This window comes from Pelophylax lessonae (assembly GCF_965119305.1).
Source record: "Pelophylax lessonae genome assembly, chromosome: 10".
Classification (NCBI taxonomy): Eukaryota; Metazoa; Chordata; class Amphibia; order Anura; family Ranidae; genus Pelophylax; species Pelophylax lessonae.
This window is the reverse complement of record NC_138777.1, coordinates 166770686-166790276: the sequence shown is the minus strand read 5'-3', so window position 1 is coordinate 166790276 and position 19591 is coordinate 166770686. Positions and strand designations below refer to the sequence as shown.

General features: G+C 40.9%; 1 protein-coding gene across 1 annotated transcript in view; it reads left to right on the top strand.

The window, feature by feature from the left end:
- Positions 1 to 19591, top strand: part of LOC309566004 (protein lin-54 homolog) — a gene marked incomplete at both ends in the record, with an annotated part of 127388 nt that overhangs the window by 19228 nt on the left and 88569 nt on the right. The window lies entirely within an intron of this gene.

The following is a 19591-nucleotide window of genomic DNA, read 5'->3' as shown; positions in this document are numbered from 1 at the left end:
AACCACTTCTGGACCGGAAGGATTTGCCCCCTTAATGACCAGGCCATATTTTGCAAATCGGCACTGCGTTACTTTAACGGACAATTGCACGGCCAAGTGACACTGTACCAAAATAAAATTGATGTTCTTTTTTCCCACAAATAGAGCTTTCTTTTGGTGGTATTTGATCACATGTGCCATTTTTATATTTTGCACTATAAACAAAAAAAAAGAGCGACAATTCTGAAAATAAAAAAAATATTTTTCACATTCTATATAACATTCCTCAAAAAAAAATGTAAAAATCAAAATTTTTTGACATTTTAGGCCAATTTGTTTTCTGCTACATATTTTTGATAAAAAAAATCAGCATATTTTGATTGGTTTGCGCAAAAGTTATCGCGCCTACTAACTACGGTAAAAATTTGTCATTTTTATTGTTTTACTAGTAATGGTGGCGATCTGCATTTTTTTTTTGCGGGACTGCGACATTGCGGCGGACAGATCGGACCCCTGACGGACATTTTTGACACTTTTGGGGGGACCAGTGACACTACTACAGTAATCAGTGCTAAAAATATGCACTGTTACTGTAATAATGATACTGGCAGGGAAGGGGTTAACACTGTGGGTGATCAAGGGGTTAAATGTGTACCTAGGGGTGTGTTTCTAACTGTGGGGGGGGCGTGGCTTGTGAAATGATCTCAGAGACCTGTGTTCCTATATAGAAGGATCACAGGAGCTCTGTGATCATTCCAGGGAGAAGAACGGTCAGCTGTGTTTACAACAGCTGACCGTTCTTCTCTCTTCGCGGGGAACGTTCGGAGCCGCCTGCCCCCGTGCATCGGCTTCCCTGCTTCCCCACAGCTTCCCCTAGCTTCCTGTGCGCGACCGACATATACCTACAGCGGTTCACGCAGGAACGGCTGCCTGCCACAGTATAACTGCGGCGGGGGGTCGTAAAGTGGTTAAAGGCCACGTTCACCGTTTCAGGCAGAATTTCATTTTCCATAATAAATAGAAGCATTTTCTAATGTCTTTACTGCCAAAGCCATCCCGATGTGCTTATCTCTCACTTAAATAGACCATGACAGCTTTGAATCTGCACCTCTCTATTTCAACAAACACAGCAAAGACGCTCATGGGACATTTTGGTGCATTGTGGTTTGCAGATTTTTTTACCGCACGTTTGCCACACGTTGTTACTTTCGGCAAAATGCGAGTTTGCATCCATGCTGCGGGTGCCGTTAACAAATAATGACACCAAAAGCACAACTAGTTCATTTTAGGTTATAAAGGTGGCCATACGTTATATACAATCTGATCTGATTCCCTTTAGATTTACTAAAACAATGTAAAAGGAGGCAGGTCTTTGCACTATATAGTTGATGGTAGATCTAAAGGAGATTGTATAATCAGATTGTATAGTGAATGGTGAACTTTATGGACTTCCAGGGACACACTTCCATTTTTTTCAATACCATAGCTCTGCTCCACATAGGCTGTTATGTGATCCCTCAGCTCCTGCACCTTCTGCGAAATGAATGATGTATGCAAGAAGAAGGTAAGCTACCAAACAGTCGATCATCAGTTTGAGCAATCTCCTGGAGGGGGAGGGCAGGTGCTGGGTGTGTGTTAAAGCAGTAGTAAACCGCTGGGTGCTTTTTTTTTTGCATTGCATACTAGCACATTATGTGAAACTTACCTGAAAACAAAGCCCTCCAGCGATGGGCTGTCACCATTGGGGGCCGCTTCCATCTTCACCTGGTCTTCCTTTTGGGTCCGTGGACTCCGGCTGTGTAACTGGCTAAAACTGCAATGACATCACTCCCGCGCATGCGTGGGGAGCCCCTGTTTACGGCACAGGATTTTGAAGGAACAGCCTGGGTGGCCATTCATTCAGAGCACATGCACTGGTGATGTTACCAGCTGCATATACAGTAAATATCTATTAATGTTTAGGTGATATTTACAGTACCTATAGGTAAGCCTTGATATAAGCCTACCTATAGGTACAAGTCTGTGATGAGCGTTTACTCCCACTTTACTGTTTTACACACTTCCTATGTTTGATTAAAGCATATATAAACCAAAAAACTACCGGTAATTTATTTTATTGCAGCTAGGGTGGCTATGCTTACTGACTCCGCAGAGTCTTCGGGGGAAACCATGATTGTCACTGAGATTGCTCTCCTGATTTAAGCCATTTTCTTTCCTTCAACTATAGGTTGAAGGAAAGAAAATCACTCAGTTGCCCCATCAACATAGTCAATGTTGATGGGGGAATCTCTCCATCTGCACTATTGTATTCTGGAAGCGGGAGGTTTCCCTTCTGTCAGAATACAATAATCACTGCTGTTGGCTATAGTCGCCAGCAATGATCGCATGATAGATCAACTTCAGTACAACCAGCCTGTCCATAGATGGATCTAAATTCAGCCGGTTCCTGCTGAACCAGCCAAATTTTGATCCGTCTTTTGTCGACTGGAACACTTTGTTCACTTCATTACATAGGGAGTTCCACAGTGAAGATGAAGTTAGGTGGGAAAACTGCTAAGATTTAGGATTATTTGATGTATCAATTCAGCACAAAGGAAGTTACAGAGACACTTCTGGAGATCTGGCAAGATAAAACAGTTATTTATTGATCGTTTAGTACAGGCCAGAAGCATAGCCGTAGACGACAGGATTACATTCAGCAACCTTCAGGTGATTGGACACCTTTAGGTAGCAGCATATAATCTAGTTGTCTATGATTATGCCTGAGTTCTTTACTGTACTCTAAGAAACAGATTTTACAGGTCAAAAATCTTTTTCTTTTCTGGAATGGCATTAAATGTCCTATGACTGTGCTACCTTGGAAAATGGAGGTTCTTATGCTTATAGTTCTTTGTTTGTTGTACGATAATTATGAACTTTGAGGGGTTAAAGAATAACACTACTTTGTAAAAAAATGTATAAATCGCTTTTGTCCTTCATGGGTAATAATTTGCTAGTTACTTTAAAACTATGGGTACAACCAGACAGCATCACATTCATGTAAAGATTTAGTAGGCATTCTATATTTGCAGCAAAAGTCAATCATGTTAGTTTTGCATAGAGTATTAAGGAGTTAGAAACCCTGTCACATTTTTATTGCTGTCTGTGTCCCCATTATTACCCCAGAATGAACAGTCCAGGGGATTTGGTTTTTGTGTTTTATTTAGAACTGGGATGGGAGAAGGGATGAGTGGGAAACTCCAACTATGAACTATGCACAATTCTGAGGACAACTGGCTGTAGTGTTTGCGGCAAGGCCGCTGCTTCATCTTCCCACTGAAGTGAAGATAAAAAGTATGATCCGGTTTAAGTTACTCTTCAGGGTCTAACTTGGCACCCCCTTTCTCACTTGCTGTGTGTGCTGAACTCCTGTCCACTGACACTCCACTGGAGCGGTCCTCCTTCCTGGGCAGACCCCTGACAAGCTTCCTGGTACTCAGGGACACTGTTTTTTCCCCAGGTTGCTCTGTCTCCAACTCCACTTGTCAGCTTTCCTGGACCTTCTGGCTCAGCTCCACACCCCTGGTTCACTAGGCCGACTGCCTGTGACCACCTTCCACAGCAAACAGGAGGAGGGGACAGCCATCACCCTCCTCCTGGGACCTGGCTTCCCGCCCAAAGACACCCTGTCACATGTGCCCTTGGCTTTTATAACATATACCAGGATGCACCACTGTTTGTGCCAACCCACTGGGATAGTTACAAAGCCTGTGTGTCACTGGCTGGGTTTCCTCCACTGTCCAACAGGCCCCCCTATTGGATACAGTGGGGACACTCCCTCAGCCCAGATGAATCACACATGGACACATGCAACAGGCATAACTATTGATCAGGCTCCCCTGATAAGCAGATGGAGCAGGCTATGTTTTACCTGCTACTCCCCTGTTAAGCAGGCAGAGCAAACTACTCTCCATCCTAGCACCTATCTAGGAGGGTGCTACATAACTAAATTATACAACATTTCAAACAAAAGTGAAAATATTTCCTGCATGCAGGTCATTTTAATACATAATAGTGCTGCAATGCTGTATTGTTTGTATTTCCAAACACCTCTTCTGTGTATCCCTTATGTGAACCACACCGTGCACTCTATGCTCCCACCTTATATATTGACCCATATGATGTAGAGGTAAAAAACAGCATTCCCCACCAAGGGGCACAATGCCTTAGATCACTTCCTCTCTATTACCAAGAGTTACTTCTTCCCTTTGTAGGTCTTTTATTTGGATTGCACCCCAATTCCACTTTCATTCTTTTTCCGTTTATGTCCACTCAAAATAAACAGATGACTTTCATAGTGCTACTGTTAAAACAATTACTTTATTTCAAATGCATAAAACCATTCACATTTTAATGTGCACCAGTTCTGTGCACATTTTAAATAGCATGGATAATGTCTCCTTAACCACTTGACGACCTCCAAAGACGCCCAAAAAATGCCAGATAAATGCCAGCAAAAAAAATGCAAGGTGTAGAGAAGCCGCCACACTGCTGTATTAATAATTATAAGAAAAATTATATATTTTTTCTGGTTCTGGACATGCTACAGAGCTGAAACTTCACAGGTACACTTTTTAGACCCCCCAGACACGAAATCCAAAAAAGACATGCCTGCCTCCAAAGACGCCCAAAAAATGCCCGATAAATGCCAGCAAGACAAACGCCCAGGTGGAGAGGAGCCATATGCCTGTGCTACTAAAAATTCTAAGAAAAATGCTCTGTTTTTTTCTGTTTCCAAGTTGGATCCTTATCTTATTTCAAGCGTCTGTGAAGAGACTTTACAGGAAAGGGAAATTAGGTCACAACGCATCATATTCTGATTGGCCAAATACCAAGTCGTACAAAGTCGTCTATCATATAAGTCGCGAAAAATAATTCACAAGTCGCGCTAAGTCGCGCTGAAGTTGCGCTAAGTCGCGCAACTTCAGCTAAGTCGCGCTGAAACTCACGCTAAAAAGTCGTCCCTTATGAGGCGACTTAGAGGTCGCGGCAGTGTGAACCGGCTCTGCTAGTGCTCAATAAATTAATGTGTACAAAGAATAACAAAAACAGATAAATGTAAAAATATTGAAAAAATAAATATAGCATATGTCAAAAAAACTACATCAAATCAGTGCAGTCCAAAGAGAAAAGTGTCCATGCAAATTAAAGAGGCAGCCTTCTTCAAATGGATATGATTCACAAAATAGTGTTTCTTACTCCTTCCACTCCTTACTGATACTCGAATAGTATATATACAAAGGAAAAATCTGATAGTGCTTATATAGTTATAAAATTGCAGTTTATTAATTACACATATGCACGGGGTACTCACATTTCACTGGTGCTTGCAGCGCACCAGGCTTAATAAGAAACTCCCCTTGCTCCGCACAAGCCTCGCAGAGAACGCCAGAGAGTTGTCTGTGAGGCTTGTGCGGAGTGAGGGGAAACCTCCAAAAAACAGAGTTTCTTATGCCTGTTAAAGTCTGGTGCGCTGGAAGCACCAATGAAATATGAGTAAAATGGGGAATATGTGTATTTAAAAAACTGCAATTTCAAGCATCCCTGAGAGGGCAGAAGGCAAGAACCCAGTAGCATTTATTGAAGCCTGGCTGGCAGACACTTTTGGCCAACAGACATTTTCACCCATGTTCGCAGTGGAACGGGCCCATAGGGTCCCTGCGAGACCACCCCCGCCTGGAGCCCCAGCACGGCTTTTCCTATTTCGTCTACTTAACTTTAACCTCCTAGGCGGTAATCCCGAGCGTGACTCGGGGTTGGTTTTTCATATCAGGAGCGGTAACCCCGAGTCACGCTCAGGGTGGATAGGCAGAGAGCGCAGCGGTGTTCTCTTACCTTATCCTGGCGATCCAGCGATGATCTCTCATTGCTGAGATCGCCAGCAGAGAGTCCCGCCGCTCCTCCGTCCACCGTCGGTCTGATCACTTCCTAGTTCCGTTCCCTGCAGCAGCAATGCTGCATGGGAGCGGAACTAGGGAGGGAAATTCAAAAAAAAAAAAAAAAAAACGTTGCACAAAACACATAACACATTTTATATATATATATATATATATATATATATATATATGTATATATATATATATATGCATATATATGCATATATATATATATATATATATATATATATATATATATATATACACATATATATGCATATATACATATATATGCATATATACATATATATGCATATATATATGCATATATATATATATATATATATATATATACATACATATATATATATATATATATATATACACCGGTATATATATGTATGCATATATATATATGCACACACACACATATACATATATATATATATATATATATATATGTATATATATATATAAAATTATATTATTGATTCAATTATAATTCATGCGTTATATATTACACATATATATATATGTGTGTGTGTGTGTGTATATATATATATATACACACACACACATATATATATATATATAATATATAATGCATGAATTATAATCTAATCAATAATATAATTTTATTATATATATTATATATTAAATAATAAAATTATATTATTGATTCGATTATAATTCATGCGTTTGTGTTTCAAATTTATCACTAGACTCTTGTTTTGGTCAGGTTTAAGTCAGTAATTATTAAGAATTGTAGGCCTATAATACATAACGCCAAATTTCCATGAAAACAATTGTACCGCTTTTGGTATGTAATTCCTGACATAATCATACCGCCAGGGAGGTTAAGGGTCAAAACGCCATCCTGTCTAAGGCTAGAACCACTGACATTAAAGTGGATAATGTAAAAGTCTCGCTGTTTCCTGACTTCTCGGCTGAAGTCCAAAAACAACGAGCAAAATTCCTGGATGTCAAGAAAAGGTTGAGAGTCCTGGGCATTCAATACTTCATGGTATACCCGGCCAAGTTAAAGATCATTGCCAATGGCAACACTCCGGTTCTTTGATAACCCTGTGGCAGCCATGCACTGGCTGGATAGAGAACAGCGGAATCTGGCATGCAGATCTTTATCATGAGGCTGTGTTTCCCATATACTACATGGGTGCTTCAGAATTATTTGCTGCAAGGTAGGGATTGGTGAGACTGTCCTACATTCCTCTCCATTATTTATTTTCTCCCCCTTGATATCGTTGTGGTGGAGATGTCATGAGTTTTATTACCAATTGCTTCACAACAAGTGCATGCTTGATAAGGGTGGTATGCCCTCACAACCGCCTCAGTATCCCCATACTTGCCAACTGTCCCATTTTTGCCAGGACAGTCCCGGCAAATAGGAGCCTGTCCTGGGTAATTTACATTGTCCCGGCCAGATCTTTGCACTTTATTTATATTTAAATATTACATTTTTTGTATGGCCACACCTGAACACATTTGACACTTTAGAATTGCAGTGAATTGTGATGAGAATTTTAAACTTTAGGCATAAGTAGTGCAGCTGAATAGGAGAACTATTCCAACTCTGCTACTTTGGCCTTAAGTTTGAAATTCCCTTTTCAATTTCCTGTAATTCTCTCTTTTTTGAGTAGACCCTATAATTGGATGATAAGTAGGCGTAGATTAATTATGCGGAGTGGGTGGAGCTTCAGGGAAGTGGATGTGGTAAGTAATTGATAGCTGTGCTGCAAAGTGTCCCTGGAAACCTTTTTCAAATGTTGGCAACTATGTATCCCCCCTTTATGGTCCTGCATGGATCAGATTACCCCTCCACGAAGGGAGATGTCCTGACTTGTTGGACCCTGTTGGTCCGGAACTGTAAAGTTTACTATTACATTTGCACTGTTATTTTTTATTTTTCAGGTGGGACTTCTGAACATTTATCCATTATTATCATTTTGAGTCTATTTCACTTGGTGTTGAACTTTCCTTACTTTTCTCTGCTTTATGGCTGGAATAAGCCTAAATGCAAGTATTAACAAGTTTTTTAAGGTCTGCTGTGGACTAGAATACAGTATGTATGATCATATTCACAGGAGATGGGTCCCTGAACATTTCTCCATCTATAGTCTATCGGTACTATGTCAGGTACTAGTATTGATAGCTTATTGCTATTGTCATGGAACTTCAGAGGGATGAGTGATAAAACTAAGCGTGGAGCCATTTTTAAATATTTCTCAAGGTTCACATCTGATTTGTATACAAGAGACGCATCTCCATCATGACTCCATCCACCTGTTGTGCTCATGTAATTATCCCAACCAATTTCATTCCACCTACTCCTCCTTCTCTAGAGGTGTGAGTGTGTTAATTTCTAAAGCAATTTCCTTTACATGTATACAGCAGCAGGTTGATATGGCTGGAAGATTCATCTATTTACTATGGCTTTCTCTGTATTATTGCTGCTTTTTACATCCCACCGGCTTTCTCTTTTGACCTTCTCAAAAGCCCCGCCCAGTTCCTGGCTTTATTCCCGGGTGTACCTATGTTAGTGCTAGGGGATTTTAATAATGGGTACATGATGAAGCACAATCACACAGCACATGTCAATATGCAAGACATATTGGTCAATAAATAAATAAATAGACAAGACAAGAGGGGCACGGACATGGATACCATGGAGAGAAAAACAACATCTCACAGCATGTATGTGTACAATGCATATAACATCAATATATAAAAAATATCATACACCGACACATGTACATATGAAATACACAATACATGATTGCTTTCCAATCAAGAATAAATATGAAAATATGAAACAAATATGAAAAAAAATCTGCATATCCAATAACTCAACATTTTATTCTATGAATACTCCATGAATCCGTGTCCTGATCAATCATTTAATAGCTCTACGCATTTCGTGGAATTTACATCCACTCTTCAGGAGCTTTGTAAAAATAACCTGTAGATATAGACTAATTAGCACGGGTGTCATTGTAATAGAAAAAATACACCAGTAAATTCAACTCTAGAGCATCAAAAATCTGAACGCTAATACTTACAAAAACAGGATTATAATATACAGAGAATCAACCAGAAAATCTCCAAGAATAATCTGGGATTAGAAGGTATGGAAAAAAATCATTCCTAAATGTTGAATGCACCAGAATGGATAAACGCCTTTCTCCGGGGCTGAGGCGGGTAAAAGCCAAAATGTCCAAGGTGGAACAGGGGAGGGAAAACAGATGAACCCCACAGAGAATATGGGTATAGAGCCTGTGGTTTCAACACATATGTGACCAGATATTCTGTTTAGAAAAAATTATATAGTGTCCATATAATTTGTACACATATTCTATTAAAAACTTAATCAGAAATTGGTGGTATATGTGAAAAAGGCCAATTGGAAAGGATATACACCAAAAGTGCCACGTGAGCCATATATGACAAAAAAATTAATCAATAACAAACAAAAGAGGGGAAAGCAGAAAAACCATCCCATAAGAGATAAAAAAAAAGATAAAAAAGGGGGGGGGGGGAAGACAAGACCATGCAGAAAATATTGAAAAAGTGAAAGTGCATAGTGATGGGATATTGATAAAACACTTACAAAGCGAGGATGACAAAAAAGTGATGGTCAGAAAACCAAAGTGCAGTCAGCGCATGAAGGAAATGTGCCCTACTAATCCATCAAATTTATACCCCCACGGACCTAGGCAGATCCCCGCCAGCGCCATGCAGACGCTAGAGGAAGGGGCGGGATGAGATAAACCTGGTATCCGGCAGGTACCCCTTGTGGTCAGAGTGGAACATAGATTAATATTCCATCACTATGCACTTTCACTTTTTCAATATTTTCTGCATGGTTTTGGTGTGTATCCTTTCCAATTGGCCTTTTTCACATATACCACCAATTTCATCGTTCATTTTTCATTTCATTTCATTTCATTTTTTTCATATTTGTTTCATATTTTCATATTTATTCTTGATTGGAAAGCAATCATGTATTGTGTATTTTATATGTACATGTGTCGGTGTATGATATTTTTTATCTGTCAATATATTGATGTTATATGCATTGTACACATACATGCTGTGAGATGTTGTTTTTCTCTCCATGGTATCCATGTCCGTGCCCCTCTGGTCTAGTCTATTTATTTATTTATTGACCAATATGTCTTGTATATTGACATGTGCTGTGTGATTGTGCTTCATCATATAGCCACTAATAAATTAATATTTGGTTACCAACTATTCAATTTGGATTATTTTGAGACAGCATTTACCTCAATCAAAGTCCCAATGCCCCCCTTTTCTTTCTTTTTTGCATATAGTTCCAGGGATGGAGGTTTCTGCTGTGATGCTTCAGATCAATTTTATTTGTTACATGGGATTTTAATAATGTTCTTAATCCACAAATGGACAGATTCTCCATATCCCCGCACTCAACAACTGCAGACTTGTTCAAACTAGATTTGCTTGTTTACTCTCTGAATTAGGGCTTCAGGATGTATGGAGGGAGAAACACCCTGATGTGCACTGCTATTCTTGTCACTCGGCTTCCCATGAGGGTCTGTCTCGCATTGATCTTGGCCTGGGGAACTCCGTCATCTTGCCCTACGTAATAGACTCTGCATATGAACCACGTCTCCTTTCAGACCACTCCCTATTCTGGGTGCATCTAGCCATAGCAGATCTACCTACTTGGTCTCTGTGAAGGGTTAAGCCGTTTTAACTAAAATTATGCAAAGAGTCTCGTGAGCTACCATGTAAGTTCACTGATAGTAGAAGTAGTGACTACGAAACCAGCTGCTGACATTGTATGTGCTTACTCAATCCAAATCAATATAAGTGCCGCGCTACATTCCCAATAATGTACAAACATAAACAGCAGTTAATACAACATAAAATTGTGCATAGAGTAATAATATATCTTGAAATTGTGTATAATAAACATGCAGTATAAATGTGATATAATCCACAGTTCATATATTCCCATATGTGGTGATTATTCCAACATAACCTGATCAAAGACTTCAATCCAATTTAGTGCTCCAATCAATAATGTGCTCCAATAATGAAGTGATCTGCCACCTCACTCATGCTCCCCCCTCCTGAGTGAAGGCTCAGCTCAAGAGATGTGACCCCACAATTAAGCTACGTCAGAATGCACCTGTGAACCTCCCTGGGTTCAATCAATATGATGTAGATCTCCTGGCAGCTCTGCTCACGCATACACTGATCTCCCAGTCAGATGTGATGATGCATAAAAAAGAGGACTCCAATAGTGCTTATACCCAGTGGCGGAACTACCAGGGTTGCAGCAGTCGCACTTGCAACTGGGCCCTGGAGTTCCGCCACTGTGGGGGGGGGCCTGCCGCTCTGCGACTGTGGGGTCACTGCGAGAGGAGGGGACCTGCCCCCGCCTGCCCATTCTGTCACTGCTAGGGGAGGGAGTGGTCACTGCGAGAACCCATTTTGGCTGACATTGTTTCCAAACCCTGATAAGATTGCAGGTTCAATACGAAATATTCTAGCACAGCTATAATCTGGAATTCACTAAAAGCATTTCTCAGAGGGCTTATTATCAGTGAAACCACTGCCATAAAACGTAAATGCAGGGAATAGGATGACACGGTCAGAAAAGAATTGCAACGTAGGGAGAAGGATCTAGTAGCACACCCTAATGCACTCATCATAACTGGGTTGAGGCCCAATCTTTAAATAATTCAGTGATCTTAATAGCTACAGAGAAGAAAAGGTATTTCCTGCAGCAAAGCTTCTTTGAAAAGGGAGAGAATACAGGTCATCTTCTGGCTCCGGTGGTTAGGGCGCAGCAGGATCTAGATGCCAAGCGGTTGATATCCTGTAATGTTCCGGTACCTTTGGTACCCTAAATTACTCTTTTCACAAGTGTATGCGCCCCACCATTCTCTTTTGGAAAGGTGCTCATACACCTTTAACCACCTTAGCGGTAATCCCGAGCGTGACTCGGGGTTGATTTTTCATTGCAGGATCGGTAACCCCGAGTCACGCTCGGGGTGGATTGCAGAGAGCGCAGCGGAGCTTCTCTTACCTTATCCTGGCGATCCAGCGATGATCTCTCATTGCTGCGACCGCCAGCCGAGAGTCCCGCCGCTCCTCCGTCCCTCCGTCGGTACGATCACTTCCTAGTTCCGTTCCCTGCAGCAGCAATGCTGCATGGGAGCGGAACTAGAGAGGGAAATTCAAAAAAAAAAAAAAAAAACGTTGCACAAAACACACTTTATATTATATTATATATATATATATATATATATATATATATATATGTATATATATATATGCATATATATATATATATATATATATATATGCATGCATATATATATATATATATGCATGCATATATATATATATATATATATATATACATATATATATATATATGCGTATATATATATATATATATATATATATATATATATATATGCGTATATATATATATATATATATATATATATATATATATGCGTATATATATATATATATATATATATAAAATGATATTATTGATTCAATTATAATTCATGCGTTATATATTATATATATATGTGTGTGTATATATATATATATATATATATATATATATATATATATATATATATATATACACACACACACACACACATATATCTATATATAATATATAATGCATGAATTATAATCTAATCAATAATATAATTTTATTATATATATTATATATTAAATAATAAAATAATATTATTGATTCGATTATAATTCACGTGTTTGTGTTTCAAATTTATCACATCTGGGATGTCTACTAGAGTCTTGCTTTGGTCAGGTTTAAGTCAGTAATTACTAAGAATTGTAGGCCTATAATACATAACGCCAAATTTCCATGAAAAGAATTGTACCGCTTTTGGTATGTAATTCCTGACATAATCATACCGCCAGGGAGGTTAAGACTGAAGCTGTCATCACTCAGCGCCGGACTAGATGGCTATTTAAATCGCCGGTTCTCACTCACATGTGTTCGTTCAAACACCCTTACCTGGATGCTAACTTTGCTTGAAGCTTTCGTGCTTGCAAGCATACCTCGCTGACGGAACCTCAGGATCATCCGCTCCTCCTGAACCAACCTTCGGCTGTATTGCTATTAGTGCTAAGTACCCCGCAGGGGAACCCTCTATAAACTTATACTAAGCTTACACTATCTAGCTCTGCATAGTAAAGACTATTTATCACATCTGCATATCTAGATTGCTAGCTCTTAAGACTACTGCTACTTATTCCTGCACTGGGTTGATCTCTCTTGTATGTCCACCTGCTACTCTGTCATCTGCTACCATACATGATTGCTAAACCTACCTGCATCCATCTGCTACTGTCTTACCTTCAAGTGTCTGTCACCTACCACCTCCACTCAACCTGTCTCTTAAATCTTCATCACTGTGTTACTACATACATAAAGTCACTCTAGGAACCAGCTTGTTGAGTGTGTGTATTTACTAGCTGAATTAAGACCTTCCACACATGATGAGTCATTGAGGTTGGGAATGGTATCTCAGCATCTCTCTTACATGACTACTGAAGTGGAATATTTCTGCAGCTGAAAATCCACACCATACATGAAACGCAGGAGCGTTACAGATTGAACGAACCCACAAATGGATTCAGCAGAAATAACCACTCAGGTGACACAATTAAAACAGAAAGTAACTGCGTTAATACACGCACTTGCTGAATTAAAAGAAGACAATCAGGCTCTGTCGCAGCAGGTAATTAGACTGACACAACTTACCTCTGCTCAGTCCCCTGAACCCAAGATAAATCCCCCTTTGGTATTTACAGGCGATCGCAAAAAATTTCGCGAATTTAAAAACGCATGTGAGTTAATTTTTTTGCTAAAACCTTTTACCTACCTTACTGATCACATTAAGGTTTGTACTATTATTTCTTACCTAACAGGCGATCCTCGAGCCTGGGCAGACTCTCTTTTTGAGAAAAACGACCAGCTTCTCAACTCCTATGCCTTGTTCCTAGCAGAACTCACTAGCCTATATGATGACCCCAATAGGCAGAGTACTGCCGATCTTCAATTAAGATCCTTGAAACAAGGAAGGAGGCCTGTAGAAGACTTTGTCGCGGAATTCAAGAGATGGACCCTTGATTCAGAATGGAATGATGCATCTCTGAAAACCCAATTTAGGCTTGGCCTATCAAAAGCCGTTAAGGACGAGCTCGCCCGAGCGGATCTACCAAAAACCCTGGATGCATTAATACAACTCAGTATTACCATAGATAGAAGACTATGAGAAAGAAAGGCTGAGAAAATGGGAATGCCATTATCCGTTTCCTCTCGGATTCCGGCCGTTAACCCCGTTCCTATGGAGGTAGGAACCATACGCCCACCGCTATCAACTATGGAAAAAGCCAAAAGACGATATGAAAATCTCTGCTTGTACTGTGCATCCCCGGATCACAAGATAAATGTCTGTCCCCTAGTCAACAAAAAGAAGGGTGAGTGTTCACATGTCCTCCTAGGGGGATTGACAACTTCATTCACTAACCCTTACATTTTTGTTTGTTTGACATTACAGTGGGACCAGAACAGGATTACTACTAAGGCCATGATTGACACAGGATCTTGTGGAAATTATATTGATATATGTTTTGCTGCTTCAAATAAAATTCCTATTATTTCTAAACTTAAACCTGTCTCAGTAAGTCTTATTACCGGTGTTCCGTTATCCTCTGGTCCAATCACCGATCAGACACAAGCACTTCTAGTCACTATTAACGAGTCTCATAGGGAGACTACTACCTTCGATTTAATACCTTCACCCCACTTTCCCATTGTGTTGGGACTTCCCTGGTTACACACACACCAACCAACCATAGATTGGAAGGAACGGTCCTTGGCCTTCCTCTCTTGCTATTGCGAGGATACGTGTAACCTCCCGTCTTCCGGGAAGATTCTGTCTATGGTGACAGATGAGATTGCACCACTATGTTATCAGGATCTTTCTGAGGTTTTTCTTGAGAAAAATGCTCAAGCATTACCTCCTCATCGAGACTATGATTGTAGCATTGATCTACTCCCAAATAGCAAATTGCCGTTCGGTCATGTTTATCCTCTTTCACAGGATGAACTTTCCCATCTCAAAACCTATTTGGATGAGAATTTGGAAAAAGGTTTTATTACACCTTCCACTTCTTCCACAGCAGCAGGACTCTTTTTTGTTCGCAATAAGGACTCAAGTCTCAGACCTATCATCGACTACAGGAAATTGAATGCTATCACAATAAAAGATCGCTATCCTCTACCGCTTATCCCTGAGCTCATTGAGCAGGTGCGTGGAGCTACCTATTTTTCAAAATTGGACCTGAAAGGAGCATACAATCTCATTCGAATCCGTGATGGACACGAGTGGAAGACTGCATTCAGAACCAGATACGGATTGTTCGAATATCTTGTGATGCCATTCGGGCTATGCAACGCCCCTGCAGTTTTCCAACGATTTATAAACGATATTTTTAAAGACTTACTAGATGTCTGTGTTGTGGTATATCTGGACGATATACTTATATATTCACGATCCCTGTCTGAACACATAAGACATGTCAGACTTGTACTATCGAGATTGCTTGCACATAACCTTTATGTGAAACTGAAGAAATGCTTGTTTCATAAAGACGAGATACTCTTTCTAGGCTACATCATATCCAAAACAGGAATCGAGATGGACATGAGTAAAATATCCTGCATTCAGGATTGGCCTACACCAACCACACGCAAGGCGCTACAGCGATTCCTGGGATTTTCAAATTTCTACAGGAAGTTCATTAAAAACTTTTCTGCTATTGTGAGACCCCTCACACAGCTCACTAGCATAAAAAAACCATTCAAATGGTCAGAAGAAGCCAATAAAGCTTTTCACTTGTTAAAGACAAGGTTTACTTCCGCTCCCATATTACGCCATCCAGACCCATCCCTCCAATACATTCTGGAGGTAGATGCGTCAAACATGGCAGTAGGAGCAATACTCTCCCAACGACCAACCCACACTTCACCACTTCATCCAGTCGCCTTTTTTTCTAAATCCCTAAGCAGTCCCGAGATAAATTACCCCGTGGGTGAAAAGGAACTGCTTGCTATAAAATTGGCTCTGGAGAATTGGCGACATTTACTCGAAGGCACCCAATTACCAATAATTATATACACGGACCATAAAAACCTCCAATATCTTCAGACTAGCAAAACTCTCTCGCACCGACAGGTACGATGGTCACTATTCTTTCTAAGGTTTAACTTCCTAGTGACTTACACACCTGCAGATAAGAACAAAAAGGCGGATGCACTATCACGACTAACTGAAGAAAACTACTTTGAAATCCCTTCCGTTCCTATAATACCTCACAAACGCATTATTGGAGTTGTCCGTTCCTTGAAGGAAGAGGTTTTGCGTGGTATAAGTTTGGATTCACCCCCACCACAACTAAATACTGATGCAGAAGGCTTCCTCTACTACAACGACAAACTTTACATACCACCTACCCTACGCACCAAGATCTTGGAATTATCTCATGATGTGCCTATGGCAGGACATATGGGTATGACAAAGACTCTTAATTTGATTTCCCGGCAATTCTGGTGGCCTGACATGAAAACATCTATACAAAAATTCGTCTCTTCATGCAATGTCTGTGCCAGGTCCAAAATTGACACTACGAGACCATCCGGTCTACTATGCAGTCTACCAATACCCCAAACTCCATGGGAAGTTTTGTCCTTGGACTTCATCGTAGAATTGCCTCTTTCCAAAGGATTTAATACCATCTTGGTGTCAGTGGACCATCTGACAAAGATGGCACATTTCATTGCTATTCGCAGACTACCTTCGTCCAAACAAACGGCAGAACTCCTGATGAAACATGTCTTTAGATTACATGGTATCCCAAAAACTCTTCTGTCTGACCGTGGATCCCAATTTATTTCTAAGTTCTGGCAAGAACTATGTCACATACTACGGATCGAGCGGAAGCTCACTTCTCCTTACCATCCGCAGACCAACGGACAGACTGAAAGAGTCAACCAATGCATCGAGCAGTATTTACGTTGTTACACTTCTTACCAACAGGATGATTGGGTGGATCTTCTCCCTCTGGCAGAATTTGCCTACAACAACGCAACCCACAGTACAACCAAGCAGAGTCCGTTCTACTTGAACTATGGGTTTCATCCCTCTATTCTTCCACCACGCATCCTTCCTTCAAACAACCCATTAGCCTCAGACTATCTTACCCAAATAAAGGATTCTCTGGGTTTATTAAATACTACCATTGCACACGCTCACAGTCAACAAAAGAAGTACTATGATCTTAGCAGAAGACCTTCTCCACAGTACACTATCGGGGACCTCGTTTGGCTCTCAACAAAAAATTTAAGACTGAAGATCCCTAGCAAAAAGCTTGGACCTCTGTTCTTGGGACCTTTCCCAATCAAAAAACTTATTGGAAAAGCTGCAGTACAGCTTACATTGCCAATAGACCTAAAAATCCATCCCATTTTCCATGTGTCGCTACTGAAGCCCCATGTTCCGGACCAAGGAATAAGGCCTAATATTCCACCTCCGCCTCCTGTACAAGTTGAAGGTGGAGAAGAATACGAGATAAAAGAGATTCTGGATTCTCGTATCTACAGAAGAAGACTTCAGTACTTGGTTAGATGGAAGAACTATGGGCCCCAAGACGACACCTGGCTAAACACCTCTGAAATACATGCCCCTAGATTAATCCGCAATTTTCATGCGAGATACCCAGACAAACCAGCTCCAGAGGCCTTCAGGAGCCGGCCTTAAGGGGGGGGTATTGTAATGTTCCGGTACCTTTGGTACCCTAAATTACTCTTTTCATAAGTGTATGCGCCCCACCATTCTCTTTTGGAAAGGTGCGCATACACCTTTAAGACTGAAGCTGTCATCACTCAGCGCCGGACTAGATGGCTATTTAAATCGCCGGTTCTCACTCACATGTGTTCGTTCAAACACCCTTACCTGGATGCTAACTTTGCTTGAAGCTTTCGTGCTTGCAAGCATACCTCGCTGACGGAACCTCGCTGCGCTGATCCCTGCATCCCGCTTCCGGATCATCCGCTCCTCCTGAACCAACCTTCGGCTGTATTGCTATTAGTGCTAAGTACCCCACAGGGGAACCCTCTATAAACTTATACTAAGCTTACACTATCTAGCTCTGCATAGTAAAGACTATTTATCACATCTGCATATCTAGATTGCTAGCTCTTAAGACTACTGCTACTTATTCCTGCACTGGGTTGATCTCTCTTGTATGTCCACCTGCTACTCTGTCATCTGCTACCATACATGATTGCTAAACCTACCTGCATCCATCTGCTACTGTCTTACCTTCAAGTGTCTGTCACCTACCACCTCCACTCAACCTGTCTCTTAAATCTTCATCACTGTGTTACTACATACATAAAGTCACTCTAGGAACCAGCTTGTTGAGTGTGTGTATTTACTAGCTGAATTAAGACCTTCCACACATGATGAGTCATTGAGGTTGGGAATGGTATCTCAGCATCTCTCTTACATGACTACTGAAGTGGAATATTTCTGCAGCTGAAAATCCACACCATACATGAAACGCAGGAGCGTTACATATCCGAAGAGATGCCTACCACTAATTGTGACATGGTTGACACATTTTACCATTTTTATGCAGACTTGTATGCCTCCAAAACCCTTTGCCTCGGCCTCTGATCTAAAACTATTTTTGCAAGACTGTACCTTCCCCTAGTTGTCCGCCTCTGAGGGGACTGCACTAAACTCCCCGATTACTATAAATGAGTTGTCCAAAGCACTGGCTGCCGCCCCTAATCACCAGTCCCCTGAATCAGACGGCCCTTCTGCGGAGGGATACACCATATATGGGGGTGTCCTCCTACCTCCGCTGTTAAAGACCCTAAGTGAGGCAGCTAAGACAGGGCTCTTGTCTGATTCCACAAACGAGGCCATAGTTGTGGTGATTCCAAAGCCAGGGAAACATAGGCTTCTCCCAGACTCGTACCGTCCCATCTCCTTGAACGTGGACATTAAGTTACTTGCACGCGTTTTGGCTGCCAGTCTCTCTAGAGTGATTGAAAAACTGATTCATCAGGACCAGTCAGGTTTTGTTCCTACTAGGTCAACAGCTAATAATATCAGAAGATTGTTCTTCAATTTACAGGTTCCAGTGGATAATCCGGGAGGTAAGGCCATTCTTTCTTTAGATGCAGCCAAGACTTTTGAGAGAGTCGAATGGCCCTATCTCTGGGACATTCTCTCTCACTTTGCGTTGGGGGAAGACTACATCAATTGGATGCGTGTTCTTTACTCTGATCCCAGGGCTAGACTGTGTATCAACAATGTCCTCTTTCCCTCTGCACAGGGGCATTAGACAGGGGTGTCCTCTCTCTCCCCTTCTATTTGCCCTCGCAATGGAATCATTGGCCATCTTAATCCTCAAGAATCCAGCCATTGTGGGATTTATTCGTGGTTCTCTCGACTAAAAAATGTCCCTATATGCGGATGAAACTCTGCTCTATCTGGGTGACACAGCTGGCTCCTTGCAGACTCTGATGACCACTATCAACAAATTTTGTGAATTCTCCGGTTTTA